Here is a 16303-nt window from a genome sequence, read left to right on the forward strand (position 1 = left end):
TACTATGTACACTAATATTTACAATAAGAAATTTGATAACCTAGATTGGAACTAGCGCCCTAATTGGTGCCTGATCCGAATGCAAGCAACGGACCCTAAACTTTTCTTTACACTCACCAAAGCGTTCATGTAAGGTTTTTATTCCGGCCAGACGGTGGACCTCGGATGTTCTTGTCCTGGGAGGGTGTTGAGGATCATCCTCAGGAATTTGTTTTGGACCCGTTGAAGTTTGAGGTGGTGGGTTTTAGCGCAGCTCTCCCAGACCGGCATGCCATATTCGATCACAGGGAGGATGATTTGCTTGTAGACAGCAAGCTTATTTTTCAGGGACAATGACGACCGGCGGTTGATCAAAGGGTACAGTAGTTTCAACAAGACGTTACACTTTGTCACCGTTTTGTCAACCTGTTGCCTGAAAATAAGCTTGCTGTCGAGGGTCAAGCCAAGGTAGCCGGCCTCATTGGCCCATTCCACAGTCGTGCCATTGAGGATGATTTTACAGTCCCAGGCGGAACAAGTTTAGGGATTTGGAGTGGGGAAAATGATGACCTGGGTCTTCGCCGCGTTGATACAGATCTTCCAGCTGGTGAGGTACTCTGTCAGGGCATCCAGGCCTCGTTGGAGTTTTGCCACTAGCGCTCTGATCACTCTACCGTTGTAGACGATGGATGTGTCATCTGCGAACAGAGACAGAATGCCGCCTTCTGGAGGTTCTGGCATGTCGGAGGTGAACAGATTGAAAAGCAGGGGCCCGAGGATACTGCCCTGGGGAACGCCTGCGACGATGTTGTGCGCATTGGAACTCGCTCCGCTGATTGAGACCCGGAATGTCCTTGCCGACAGGTAATTGTTGATGATTTTCACCAGGTAGCTGGGAAGATTGTAGCGTTGTAGTTTGTACACCAGGCCATCATGCCATACATTGTCAAATGCCTTCTCGACATCGAGTAAGGCCATGGCGGATGTTTTCGAGACAAACTTGTTCCGTCTGAGGACGTTGGTAACTCAGGTCAGTTGGTGTACAGTTGACCGACCGCGTCGGAAACCAAACTGTTCCTCGAGCAAGATGTTGAGATTTTCGGCAGACTCAAGTAACCGATGATGAATAGCTTTTTCGAATAGCTTGGATAACCCTGAGAGAAGGCTGATGGGTCGATAACTTTTGGGGGAGGAAGGATCCTTCCCAGGCTTCCGGATGGGGATGACTTTCGCTGACTTCCAGGACGATGGGAAGTAGCTAAGCCGGAGACAATGATTAAAGATCAGCGAGAGGTGCTCAAAGAACGGAGCACTCATGTGTTTGAGCTCGAGATTCAGGATGCTGTCGAAGCCTGGGGCCTTCATGTTCTTCGACGATTTGATATAGGCCGTCAATTCGTCAGCTGAGATCTCCAACTCCTCCGAGAAGTCGTTGGGAATCAAATGGATGTTGTTAGCATGCTCGTTGACGGCTGCTTCGTGTGGACTGACGATGTTCTGCCCAAGATTGTGTGAGCTGACGAAGTGACGACCTATTTCAGCGACCTTCTCTGCAGGAGTTATCAAGCGATCCTTAGAGCCATTATTGTCTAGTGGGATCAAAGGTGGAATGGGCCGAGGCTTGGATTTTAGAATTTTGGTCATTTTCCAGAACGGCTTAGCATAATCTGGGAGAGTTCGGATCTTATTCGAGAAGTAGTTATTTTTGAGGTCCACCATTCTAGCCTTGATAATTTTTGTGATTCGATTGCAGCGTGCCTTAAGCTCAGGCAGTCCAGTACGCTGAAACTGCCTGCGAGTGACATTCCGCAATCGAATCAAATCTTTGGTGAGTGTATCGATGTTTAAGGAGTTGCTTACCTGCCGAGCCGTCGGTACGTGTTGCTCTCGGGCCGCCGTGATCGCCTCCTCGATAGCGCACAGCTGGCGGTCGATACTTTCCGGCGTCTCCGGACGCACCTCGTAGTCGACGGTGTTATCGACGCACTGCTGGAACCGCTGCCAGTTCACTCGGTGGTAGTTCCGCCGTAACTGCTGGTGCCGATTGACCGAGGAGCCCAGTTCCGCCACCACCGGATAGTGATCCGAACTGAGCTCCTGGTATACAACCGGCTGCGAGACGTGGTCACTCAGGTTTGTTACGTAGAGGTCGAGCGTTGCGTGGGCACCGGACCGACTCAGCCGAGTGGGGAATCCGGGCTCAGGATCGTGTAGTGGCCTTCCTCCATGTCGTTGCTCCAGATGGTGCCGTTTCGATTGCCGCGACTGTTGCCCCAGGCTTGATGTTTGGCATTCAAGTCGCCGGCAATGATATACTGGCCTTGCCTCCGCGTCAGCTTGACGATGTCCCTCCGAAGGGCAGCCGATGATCCATCGCCGGCTTTGGCTTGCGTTGGACAGTACGCCGCGATGAGCGCGATTGTGCCGACCGAAGTGGTGATTTCGACACCGATGGCCTCGATGACACTGAGCTGGAAGCTTGGAAGCAGACGACAGTTGATGTTGTAGCGAAGAGCGATGGCCACACCACCTCCCTGGTCGGCCGGTCGAGTCGCACGATGCGGAAGTCCGGGATGTTGATGTTCACCTCCGGTTTTAGGTGCGTTTCGGTGATGAACGCCACGTCTATTTCCTTCTCCTCAAGGAAATCCTTCAGCTCGATTGTTTTGCTCTTTAGCGAGCAAGCGTTCCAGTTGACCAGGCCCACCCTAGCAGCCATTTTCAATGATGAACATGCCAAGTGTGAAGACCTGGTCGAATCGGGTTTTGCAGCCGCGCAGTCGAGTGGCGAGCTGCGCGAAGATCGGCATCAGTTGCTCCGGAGTGTACAGCGGGGCAGATTCTTCCGGTGGGACGGCTTCGTTCTCCGGCTGCCGACGGAACCCAGGAGGAGGAAGCGGGGGCCATTCGCTGGTGGATGGTGCCGACGATGCTGGAGCTTGGACCGATGCAGCTGCCGCTGCCAGTCGCTTGTGCGGCTGTAGCGGTGGGAGTATTGGAATCACACGACGGGGAGCCGGGATAGCTGGAAAGTTCACCTCGTTGATTACAGGAACACGGTTCTTCTTCGGAATGGTCCTGGTGGAAGCCTTCTTCCGGATTTCCAGGAACTCGGCTCGCTTTGGGCAGCCTTTTGTGGTGGCCCGATGTTTGTCGCCACAGTTGGCGCACTTGGGATCGGCCACCTCCATTTTGTCGCACTCGTCAGTCGGATGGGGTTCGCCACACTTGTTGCAGCGCGGCTTCATGCGGCAGTTCCTGGTGCCGTGCCCGAAATTGAAGCAGTTGGTGCATTGCGTGACATCGCGGTGCACTGGCCGATATCGCTCCCAGTCAACGACGGTGTAATTTATAACGCCAACCAGCTTCAGGTCCTTCCAGGTAGTGGAGCCGTGCTCCAGATGGATCAGGTAAAGCTGGTCGCGATATTTCCTCGCCTTGTCGTGACGAGCGATCTTGTGGACGGCTACTGGCTTCAGTCCGCAACTTTCAAGCTCTGCTTGGAGCTCTTCCTCCTTCATGTCGTGAAGTCCTCGCAGCAAAGCCTTGAGCGGCTTCGTACCGGGGTGGTCATGAGTGTAGTACTCATACTTGTAGACCTCGAGGAACTCCACGACGGATTGATGATGGTCCCTGTTGGCCGGCATCACTTTCACGCCCTCGCTGCAGAGCCGAAAAGTACATTTCAGCCCCTTAGCGATCAGCTGGCGAATTTTTGGGCGTAAATCCGGCGGATCGCCCTTCACAAACACGGGCGGGCACTTCTCCTTCCGCTCCGGTTGCACCTGCGGCAGCTGCGATTGCTGCTTCTTCCTCTTTTCGGCGGATTGCCGGCGTCATCAAGCGGCAACGGCGAGAACACGTTGCTCTGCAAAAGCTGCTTGGAGGGGTTACCCGCGCCTCCAAGAGCAGTGCGCTTAGGCACTTTTCCAGCGACCGAATCGGCCACCGAGTCTCCCATGACGGGACCGGGAGAAAATAACGCCAACGCGACAAGCGAAAACGTAAACAGCGAAAGAACGAGAAAAAACACTTCGAAAAAATGCGCGAGCAAAAAACACGTCCGTACGTGTTGCTGTCTCGAACTGCTAATTCCGGATATTTTTGACATGTTTTCATGACTCTGAGTCATGTTTCTACAGCTCAGCGTCATTTCTCATGACCCAGCTTCATGATTTCATGACTCAGAGTCATAAAACATGACACAAATTCATCATATTTTGTTTATGAAAATGCGGATAGCATTTTGATAACGCTTCGAGTGGTTATAGCCGTAGTTTAAGAAAAAATGCTATGGAAATAGTTGTTTCGGTCATGAAATCATGAACCGTAGTCATGATGTCATGAACAAACAAGTTTTATGAAATCATGACTTTTTAGTCATGAATTCAGTTACGGATTTTTTTCCCGTGCTACTATTTTTGTCTATTTTTCGAGTTTTTCTTTGAAAGAAAAGGTTTCCTATACGGCAAGATCCGGCGAAGAGGATTATGTAGGGTGTAACTTCCAACTATGAACTAAGCATAGCACATGAGAACTCGTCCGCAAACGTCCGCAAATTAATATTGGAGCTATTTGAATTAAATGTGATTTTTTTCTCATTTTCAAGCAAATTTTTGACAAATTTTCATACAAACTAGCACATATAACGACGCTAGTGAAAAAAGATACATTATGGTGTAAAGATAGTGTGCATATATTTTGTCATGACTAGAAATAATAAATCGTTCATAAATCATGTAATATATTTTCTGAAATCTCATATTAAAACCACTTCCCATAAACTCTGCATTATGAGAAATCAGAAAAAGTCCAAATTTTGGTTGAACTCATTCTTGTCATTCAAGGTTTGAATACGCATTCAATCATATCCTTTACATTTTCTAGAACATCAACCGACATGGTAAAATTGTTTTGGAATATTTGGAGTTTAGAATTTGCGATCTACAACTACGACATTAGCTTTTCAGTTACTCAAAATTTCGGTATGTATTTAACCCAATCTTTTACATCTTGGTAGATCAGCAGATATAATAGGATAGATTTGAGATATCCTGGGTCATCCAGAAAGAGTTCGGTTTATAACCACGACACTAGTTCTATGTCGTCACTTAAAGTATATAGCATGCCCTTATAGATCAACGGACATTGTGTGATAGATTCGGGATATTATGGGTCATACAAGCCTCAAGGATAGTTTGGATGAGCCAGTATATTCCAAAACAATCTTACGATAACTGTCGAGCTTCCAGGACATATAATATGTCCTGGAACAATATACATATAATACATATTATATTATATGTTTAATTAATATATACATATAATACACATCGGAACTTTGAGTAACAACAAAGCTTTTTTAGCAGCTAAAGACTTCATGTCCCGAACTTAGAAATAGTTTGGATGACCCAGAACACATCTCAGAGATATCGTACGGTGCTTCCTTACCCTCCATGACAAACACGGTTGAATGCGTTTCGAAATTTTTAAAAACGAGAAAAGCTTTTTGGCAGCTGTAGATCTTAAGTTGTAAAATCAGGGGAAGTCTCAATGGTTTAGGACGTCCAAGGAAAAATAGTAGTTAATGGATTGTCACGGTAACTTTTAATTAAGGGTTTCTTGCTACTCAATACGTTCACGTAATGGAAACACGGGATTTTATTAGAAAAAAAAACTTAATTATTTTGAGGTTTTTATCCGATTTTACACTGTAAGGTGGATAGATTGCAGACAAATTGCATTTCACTTATAATTTACAATTATTACTTCATCCTAGGCCACAATAGGTCTAAATAACAGCAAGAAATAGTTTTGGCCACGATTTGACTTTTTTACTCCTATGTGCGTCGATCGGTCGTGTCTTGTACACACCCCTTCTGATTTTTCCATGCGATAAACATCCAAAACCGAAGCAAACTTCACTTACCATACAACTCTTGAACCGATTAATTATTTAATCAAGCCTTTTTCACAAAAATATTACCTGCTAGGAACAATTTTGGCAGGATCGCCACGTTTTGCCGTGGATAGCTCCATTGCTAAGGGTGAAATCAGGAGTGATTCAGTTTCATTCCAAATTTTCGACCACTATTCTAGTTTGAATCTGGAGCAAAATAGAACAAACTCTCTGGTTTCCCCAGCAGTGTTCCATTCATGTTTTCCAAATTTTTAATTAAATAAAATCATTATGTTGCTGCCAAGAAAGGCGCCGTAACTGCAAAGTGGATTGATCCGTAGATGAAATGACGCGTTCATACACCAAAACAATTGAAAAATATTTGAATCTCGTGATTCAATCGTGGTTCAAATCTGCAGAAAATAGAACTGAGCGTTATACCAGTTTTATTTTTTTGAAGTTGACTGGTATAAAAAATGAATCTAGAACAGCTGCTGGCTGGTAATGTTTCAGATTCATATTCAAACTGACAGCCTCGAACGATTTGAATCACTGCTGATTTTACTCTAAGGTGCTTGGTGCCGTTGGTTGTCCGATGAGAAAAGAGGTCGAGTCATGGCCTGCTGTTGGCTGATCAAATACCATGCAATGAGATTATTGCATCTGTCAACTGAACACACACATAAAGGCTTGCTGACGTTAATCGTCTTTCTCTTGCACGCGCACGGAGGGGGATAAGATTTGTTTTCATCGGGAAACGCTTCCGAAGCGTTTCCCGATGAAAACAAATCCTATAGACTAACGCAAAATGAACTCCCCCAAGAAATTATGACATTTGAGCGGGTCGCATAATGAACGCAAAATGAACTTTTGTTCGAGAAAACGACCCGCTCAAATGTCAAAATCCATCGAGTGAGTGAATTCGATGAACCCCTGCATAAGTCTATCCCCTCCGTGCGCCTGCAAGAGAAAGACGATCAAACGTCAGCAAGCTCCATTGGGTAAACTGCCCATTTCGCAACATATATCTTACCCTCACAACAACGACGATGGAGCTCGTTGATTGAGATAAAAGATATTTTAGTTACTAGATACAGATTGTCGCTTCGGTTCCCTTTGTTCTGCTGTCCGGAACATGTTGGGTACCAAGCTGTCAAATCGTATGGATTTTCCTTCTTTGACATTTAGCTCCCCTATCCTCGCCAGCAAAAGATGTTCCGGACGACAACGACAATCTTTATCTAGTAACTAAAATATCTTTTTTTGAGATCCAGTTGTGAGGCCACCAGCCCCGAATTATATACCGCACACTCTAAATAATCATCACGTCATATTCACGTGAAAAATCACGTAACTGATCTGTCTTGAACAAACGACTATTGTTACGTGACGTTAATAATGTTCACCTGAAATTCACGTAGGGAGTGAGTGCTAGTAATGGACCCCGTGCGTATAATGGACCCCCTGAACAAAAACAGAGAGTTTACGCTTGAATCTACAATTTCCTGCAAACTTCCATAGGAAAAAGTTGCTTCACTTATCAGGGTAGTATTTCCATACAATTTTTTTGCACTGGGAGACTAAAATTTAGTTATATTAACTAATTTATGAATGTAAACGCGCTAGAGGGTCCATTACTAGCACAAAAGGGGGGGTCCATAACACAATAGGCAACAGAAACATGTGGAAATGGAACATGTAAATCAAATGGGGGGGACCATAATACGTATGTAAACAAACTCGATGTTGCGTATTATGGTTCCGGGGGTGGCCACAATAGGCAACCTGGCTATACATAATTTTAAAATACATATTTTAGTAGTAAAAATGAATGTTTTACCATGTGTTATGTACGAAACGCGATGCTGATACCTGTTGTTTGTCATCTAGTGCGGCAGAATGGCAATTTGTCATGAGTATTACTCTAGCGAAGCGATTGAAGTAAGTTTCCGTCGTTAAGGGGTCCATTACTAGCAATCACTCCCTAACTTTTACTAAAAATCTTGGTGAATATGTTTGCATGTATTTGTAAACAATTTAAGTGAGATTGTATTAGTGTGATTGCAGCTTCGGCATTTGCGGAAGACCAGCATTGTAAACAATCTTCACGTTAGATTTACCTGAAAACAAATATGGTTCTCATCCACCATACTTTTCACGTAATAGTGACTTGACACTCACGTGAGAATGAATGACACATAACCTAAACATAATTAGGCTTCGCAGAGGTAAGTGATATTCCAGGTGCAACTAGGCAGGGATTTTTCGACCCTGTTCTCTGTTTGGACAAAGGTTCTCCTGATGAAACACGTAACGACTTTCAAACTTCACGTCATTAGTACTTAAAAATCCAGTCAGATTCACCTGATAAATCACGTAAATCAACGAAGCTAAATTTTGTTTAGGTTACATGCCATGCAGGTCACTCTTACGTGAAAAGTATGGTGGATGAGAACCACATTTGTTTTCAGGTATATATGACGTGAAGATTTTTTCAGAGTGCAGGCATCTGTTGATGAACACCTGCAGTAGAGTGATTCAAAATTAGACTTTTTGCCCCCCGATGCTTAAACGCTTGCTTTTGCCATTTTAATAATTCTCCTATTTTTTTTAGCTAATTTGGATGTAATTTGAGTGAGCACGCGCAGTTTGAAGCTTGTATAAAAATTACTATGAAAACAGTAACTTTTAGGGAAACCCGTTTCCCAACGCTTCCAATTAAGCTCTTGAAACATATGAGTACATCGGAAACATAGGAAATTTTACAAGGAAACAGGTCGTCTTTGTTGCGTGATGCTTGCAAGAAAAGTTATTGTGGAAATACTGAATCGTGGGAAAATCAATTTAACACGTAAAAGAATAACATCAATATCAATAAAGAGCATTTTTGTTTTCTTTATAACTTTGCTTCCCTTCCAAACGACAAATCGCTTCGCAACAACGACTGTCTTTCAGCTTGGGAAGTATTCTATGTAGTTAATGTGTTGACTATATTCAAATAGTTCATGGGCTATCTCACGGAGTGGTCTTTTACATAAGAATCGATTTTCACAGTAATTTCCATACAAACTTTGAATAACGTGTGCACAGTCAAATTACATCAAAATTTGCTAAAAATTTAGGAGGATTATCAAAATGGCAAATGCAATCGCTTAAGCATCGGGGGGAAAAAAAGTCAAAATTTGAATCACTCTAACCTGCAGCCGTTGAGTGTTCTCCACTGATACACACCATGTTTCGCTAGCGTATAACAGCACAGATTTCACGTTAGAGTTGAAAATTCGTATTTTGGTGCCTTCACTTATCTGCCTTGCTTTCTTGATCCGTGCGCCTATGTCGATCTTGGTACCGCCGTCTGACGCGATTTGGCTACCAAGATATTATTGGAAGCTTTCAGCATTCTCCACTGGTTGCCCGGCTACTGTGAAACTGGAAGGAGTCAACGTGTTTATATCCAACGATTTGGTTTTGTTGACGTTGATGACTAAACCTGCCGAGGAGGAGCGCTCGGCAAGATCGTTGAGCTTACTCTGCATATCAGAGCGCCGTTGCGCGAAGAGTGCAACGTCATCAGCCAATTCGAAGTCGTTTAGGTGCTCCATGGTTATAGGCTGCCATAACAGCCCGCGGTTTGGTTCACGGTCAATCCCATATACCAGAATCTCATCGATTACGATGAGGAACAGTAACGGTGATAGAATACATCCTTGCCTCACACCAGCTACGACCCGGATAGGGTCGGACAGGACTCCATTGTGCAGGCACTCTACACGAAAAGGCCTCGTACTGTGCTTCGATGAGGCCGATGATTTTCTCAGGAACCCCCTTGCTCCAGAATGATGCGGAACGTGACAATATGGTCCACACAGGAGTCGCATCGATCTTCTCCTGAATCCGGGCTAGGATAATTTTGCACAGAACTTTGAGAACGGTACACAGCAACATAATGCCTTGCCAGTTATCGCATACAGTCAGGTCACCCTTTTTGGGCACCTTCACTAAGATACCTTGCATCCAGTCGACCGGGAAAGTTGCGGTGTCCCAGATATTACGAAATAAACGATGCAGTAGTTGAGCGGATGTCATGGGGTCAGCTTTGAGCATCTCGGCTGATATGCGGTCGACCCCTGGGGCTTTATTCGATTTCATGCTTTGGATGGCTGTTAGAATCTCTTGCAGTGATGGAGCTTCGGTATTGACGCCTGTTATACTTCGGATCCTAGGCAGATCATGCCGAGGTGGTGATGGCCTGGCTGGCACTTGAAAAAGTTGTTCGAAGTGCTCAAACCAGCGTTTCAGCTGGTCAGTTGGGTCGGTCAATAACTGATCATTCGCGTCTTTCACAGGCTTCGTTGCATTCATCTTCGCCCCGCTTAAGCGTCGTGAGATATCGTAGAGGAGGCGAATGTCCCCGGTTGCGGCGGCTCTCTCTCCTTCGTCGGCCAGAGAGTCTGCCCACGCTCGCTTGTCCCGTCGACATGAGCGTTTTACTTCCTTCTCAAGAGCCGCGTATCGTTGGCGGGCTAAGACTTTGGCTCTTCTGGTTTTCGATCGCTCTATCGCGGCTTTGGCTTCTCTTCGCTCCTCGATCTTCCTCCAGGTCTCATCGGTGATCCATTGTTTTCTCTGGGTGCGCAGTTCGACCAGATTGTTCTCGCTGGTGGCGATGAAGGCATTTTTGATCGCGGTCCATTGGTCTTCCACGCTGCCACCTTCTGGAATATCAGCAGCACGCGTCTCCAGTTCTTCAACGAAGGACCGTTTCACCGAGGCATCTTCCAGTCGGCGTGTGTCTCGCCGATGAGGAGGTGATGATCAGACGCGATATCGGCACTACGTTTATTCCGTACATCAAGAAGGCTCCGTTTCCATTTTCGGCTGATGCAGATGTGGTCGATTTGATTATCTGTAAAGCCATCACTGGAGACCCACGTGATCTTATGAACCTGTCGATGAGCGAAGAGCGATCCTGCGATCACCATGTCGTTATTACCACAGAATGCTGCGAATAGCTCTTCGTTTTCGCTCATTGCTCCGAGACCATGGCGTCCCATAATGCGCTCATGGTTCGAGTTGTCGGATCCAATCTTCGCATTGAAGTCGCCCAAACAGATCTTGATATCACCCTTCGGAATTCCATCTACGACGGCATTGAGCTGACTGTAGAAGTTCTCTTTGTCTTGCCGATCGGCAGCATCGGTTGGCGCATAACAATGGATTATAGTAAGGTTTCGGACCCGTGTTCTAAATCTGGCAACGATTATCCTTTCACTTATAGGTTCCGACTTCATAAGCGCAGTGTGTGCCTGAGCGCTTAGTAGGAAGCCAACTCCGCGATGCCGGGGAGCGTGTTCACCTCGTAAACCAGAGTATAGCAGAACTTGTCCCGACGGCGTTCTGTGTTCTCCAAAGTTTGGCCAACGGACTTCACTCAGTCCCAGGATCTCAAGCTTCATGCGGCGTGCCTCATTGGCAAGTTGTGCCAATTTACGCTGCTGGGCTAGGGTTAAAACGTTCCATGTTCCTATTCGTGACCGTCGTATCGCGCTAAGAGTTGTTCCCGTAAAATCAGTTCGTATTCTTTTTTCAATATCGGATTCTCGAACAAATTGATGTTTCGGGAACAGTAGGTTGTTGGCCCAAGGTTCCCTATTCACCGGGATGGGGCTGCCATCTTAGGTATAGCTTCCGGGGAATAGCATTTCATACTCAGCCGCTGAATGCCAGAACAGACGCTGTTGGAGCCGCACCTTCTTGGTGAACAGACGCTCGATCAGTCGGGTCAAATTGTTTAAAGTCCCACCCAACACCAGGGCTAGGCTAGTGCGCTTTGAGCGGCACACGGTCGCTTTGATAGGGCCTGCTTGCGGACACATGCAGCTTTTTATAGATGTTCAACAGAGCCCACTGTCGAACCACACCACATCCTAGGCAGACCCCACAGGACGCACCCTCTCACTCTAGCTAATGTCAAAAGGACAACAGTGCCCAGGCTGCACTACCAGCTAAGTACGCAGTTCGTTAGCTGGCGTTCGATTGTCACCGGAAGATCCGTGGAAGCGTGAGTATTGGAACTTGGGAGGACCAGAGCTATGTTAGGCGCCCCTTCCCGGATGTCAATTCACCATTTTGTAGCCCGCAGCATTGAATACAAATAAACGTGAATGGTGGGACATATCCACATATAAGTGCTCTTTTTGACTTTTCTTATAAGAAATTACCTCGAATTAGACATTTTTTCAAATAGCTCTAACTTGGAAATGTTCAAATATGTGCAAACTTTCTCGAAGCTCCCGAAAAGATCTGATGATACTCTGAAACGTGATACATGTGAAGTAGCGGTGCCATGCGACGACGAAAGACTTTTTTCATAGTCAAAATCGTTGAATTTTCCTAAATTTTCAATCAAGTGGCTAAAAACAACAAAAGCAATTTTTATAAATGTAAAATGTGCTATGGGAAAGTTTTAGTATGGTATGACTATTAGGGTAGTCGATAAAATAGAACATATACGGTGTAGATATGTGTTCTTTACGCATTTTTGGAATTCAACTTTTTCACATTTTTCACTAGGGCCACTTTGACGCCTCTAACAACAATGAAAACCATTTTCAAATTAGTTTTGAATCAGTGCGCATGAAAATATAGTTTATTTACTTTTTAATGAGATCAAAAAAGTATACAATCTGCGAAATCATGTTTTGGTAGTTTTGGCCGTCCCTTTGTATGGAGCCCGACCATTGTGTGCTGCCTGAAAAGGATCTATCACGCCGCCGCACAATGGCGGAAACCCGGACAAAACCTCAAATTTTTTGTTCGTTTCGTGAAACACGTATTTTTTTTAATTTCACACATATATTAAATGAACTGATTCCAAAATTTGATGAATTTTTGGTGGCTTGTTGAAGTTTATTCTGTAAAGCATCTCCCGAACAAATATGTATGGAAAAAGAAAATTTGACTGAAGTTTTTTCGGGAACGATTCGGAATGATCTGGTATCATGTATTGAAACCTATTTTTGGTAGCGGTAAGTAGCGGTGATTAGTGTGGTGATTTGCTCCTAGTTGCTCCAAAGCTGGAAATTGACTGCTTCAATGTAGAATGAGGACGCTGTTAATGCTTCAGACCTTAAGGCTTGCGCCTCCAGTAGTACTCGAGTACAATTCTGACCTCAAAATGAATTTAGCATCCCAAAATTACTCTTTGGTGCAAGATTCGAGACCATATTAGGTTTTGTCCGGCATTTGTATGGGGACCCGCCACTGTGCGCCGCCAGTAAATTTTCAATCGGCCCACAGCTCTAGGCTTGACACCAACCCGCTAAATATCCGGTAGATTATGATGCACAGTTTTGCATGGAATCCCTCGCTGACACACAGACGATGATCAGCCCCCGCCCCTTTTGCCAGTGAAGATAGATCAGTATCCGCGCTAAAAACAACTATTTCGTTTATTTTCAAACGGGACCTTGGCAGAAAAAAGGTTCTATTAACAATGTTTCATACCTGCCGTATTCTAACGGAACTATACTTTCGCTTCTAATTCTGCTATGAAAATGAGTTTGAAAGATGATATTAGTATTTACATATCCATTGTAAAATCAACTAGTGTTGTATTTTTATACTACGGTACGAGTCCCCAAATTGTCAAATTGTGTTTGAAAATTAATGAATAACTCTTGAACAGAGTTGGTTATCGAAAAAAACAATTGTATAAGATTAATAACATAAGTCACTTTGCAGATAAACTTTTGTAGCATTTTCTGGTTCGATTTCTGATAATTTTTTACACACGTTTTTATTCTGTACTGATTTGTTTTAGTTTCTTAAAATAAATCTTTTAAATCATTGAAAATGAATTAGTTGTAATTGCCTTGGAATAAGCCCTAACACTTTGGTACATAAATAAATAAAACAATTAGTATTTTGGTCGCTATTTTTCGGTTGATTTCGAAATTGAAACGGAGTACAATAAAATTGTGTAGGAATGTTTTGTCTACATTCTTCAATTCCTGGTATCTTAATTTATAAGAACTACTTACAATACATTAATTAAATACATTCAAGAAGACCGTCTTATTTTATTAATACATAAATGTTTATCATCATTGAAAAAATTAGAAAAAGAAGATTTTCCCGCGGAAGCTCAAAACCTTTTTTCCTGCTAAATTTCGATGGATTTTCCACAGCAATTTTTATAAAATTGTAATAGAAAAGTTACAAAAAATTGTTGAAAAAAATGAGAAAAATAAGGTAATTTTTGCCTTTCTCGTATACAAAGTATACGTAAAGGCTATATGTTCGCTACAAAAACGAACTTTTTATAGGAGTCCCGGAGACCCATAGTGTTATATACCGATCGACTTAGCTCGACGAATTAAGGTGATGTCTGTGTGTGTGTGTTTTTTTTTCTTCCTAAGCAATGGAGGGGGAATCTTCTCAACAGACATCCTGGGTTGTCCAGGAAGTGCGGGGTTAGGGACCACCGCCAACAGCAAACGAGGGAGGCAGGACTACATCCCCGACCTGCTAAACCGTTTCCATTGCCGCCAAGCCCATAGTCCCTTCGGTACAACCAGAAAGTAATGCTTCAAAGCGGGGCCAGTGCACGACGCACCCTCGAGGTTAGCTGCGTGTCCTTGCAGCATCGAACATCGTGACTCGCTTTTTTAGAAGAACACCATGGTGTATCGTGCCAGCGCATTGCCGGCTTTCCAGGTGGCCTTACCACGCCCTATGTCCTCGGAAGGTGGGGAGAGTCGACTTCGCGCCTGCTTCCCTCTGCACGACTGGTATCAAGAATGATGATGCCGCGTGCACCCCAAATTGACCTCTCTGCGATAGGTTCTGTTCGCCAACACACAGAGGGACTTGCCGACGCGGTGCCTATGCCTACCCCAGCCTTGACGATGACCCCTTTTTGTCCTCGGGCTCGGAACCCGCCCGATTGAACGACGCCGCGAAAGCGACAATACCATGTTGTTCTTCGCGCGGCCACTTGTTCGATAAAACGATCGAGTTCGACCACAGGGCATGACCACCGGTATGACCCATGAAGCCGACTCCGAACCCTTGGACCATCTCTTGTTTGCGCCTGAACTAGCCATCCTTGAGTCCACGCGTCACCTTCTGTGTAGCTCCGAGACGATTTGGACGATAGCCGATAAAACGGCGTTCCAGCCAACTTCATCTTTACACATCCTCCGAACTAGGTTGTCCGGGGTAGTGTCCAGACCACATGTGGTAAGCATCAAGCATGTGGTCACGTCAAACGCAAACACCAACACCAAAGCCAGCTGAGTTACCTGCACTGTGAATTTGCAGCACGCTTAAACGCCGGGCACTTCGAACCGGCGTGTGTATGTGTGTGCGCAAAATAATCTCACCCATTTTTCAGGCATTTATCCTTAACCGATTTGCTCGCAGTTGCATTCGACGCGGAATCTTGTCCCATTGTTTCGTATTGAAAATTGGGCCAATTGGACTATGGGCTCCGGAATTATGGCCAAAATATATATTTTTATAAGAAAAAACTCACTCACTTTTAGGGCACTTACTCTTAGCTGATTTACTCGCAACAAATTTCATTCGACGTAGAATCTTTTCCAATTGTTTCGTATTAAAAAATTGGACAGTTCGGACTATGGGTTTCGAAATTATGGCCAAAATTCATTTTCTTACTTAATAAATACATACAAAATTCTCACTCATTTTCAGGCACTTATCTTTAACGGATTTGTTCACAACAAGTTGCATTCGACGCGGAATCTTGTCCAATTGTTTCGTATGGAAAATTGGTGGAATCAGACTATTGGATTCGGAGTTAAGGCTAAAATACATTTTTTTTTACAAAAACAAATCTTACTCATTTTTAGGCACTTACCCTCAGCCGATTTGCTTGCAACAAGTTGCATTCGAAGCAGAATCCGGTCCCATTGTTTCCTATTGAAAATTGGCCAGACTATGGGCTCAACAGGAATGGCCAAAATACTATTTTTTAATGCACGAGAAAGGCATTATCACCGCTAGGTGGATTAATCAGGTTTTTTTAATAGCGCGCAACAATTCAAAATGATTTTTCCGAAAAAAATAAAATGAAGTTGCTGGTGGAATTCAGAAAACCGAATAGAGCAAATCTGCCCATGAATTTAAAACAATCCCATGATTGCTTGATTTCTTATTTTCGTGGGACTGTTATGAATTTATGTGCAGAAATAGGCCTTTTCATGTGACACTGCCGAGGCTGCACTTGTTTACAACCGCTGAACAGGCCCGCAACCCCGAAGCTGTCACCTTCATAGAAGAACTGTCAATTGACAATAAAATCAGCTGTTTTTAAACGTCTCGTGAAAAGGCCTATTCCTATGGAAATTCAAAAGAGTTTCCGAGGATATTCTGAAGAATTTCCCGAATAAATTTCAAATA

The 16303-nt window shown here is 44.4% G+C and overlaps 1 protein-coding gene across 1 annotated transcript in view; it reads left to right on the top strand.

Annotated features, from left to right (window-relative positions):
- The window catches only part of LOC134203898 (tyrosine-protein phosphatase corkscrew-like), an 84867-nt gene that overhangs the window by 10375 nt on the left and 58189 nt on the right, over positions 1–16303 (top strand). The window lies entirely within an intron of this gene.

Source organism: Armigeres subalbatus, unplaced genomic scaffold (genome assembly GCF_024139115.2).
Source record: "Armigeres subalbatus isolate Guangzhou_Male unplaced genomic scaffold, GZ_Asu_2 Contig288, whole genome shotgun sequence".
Lineage (NCBI taxonomy): Eukaryota > Metazoa > Arthropoda > Insecta > Diptera > Culicidae > Armigeres > Armigeres subalbatus.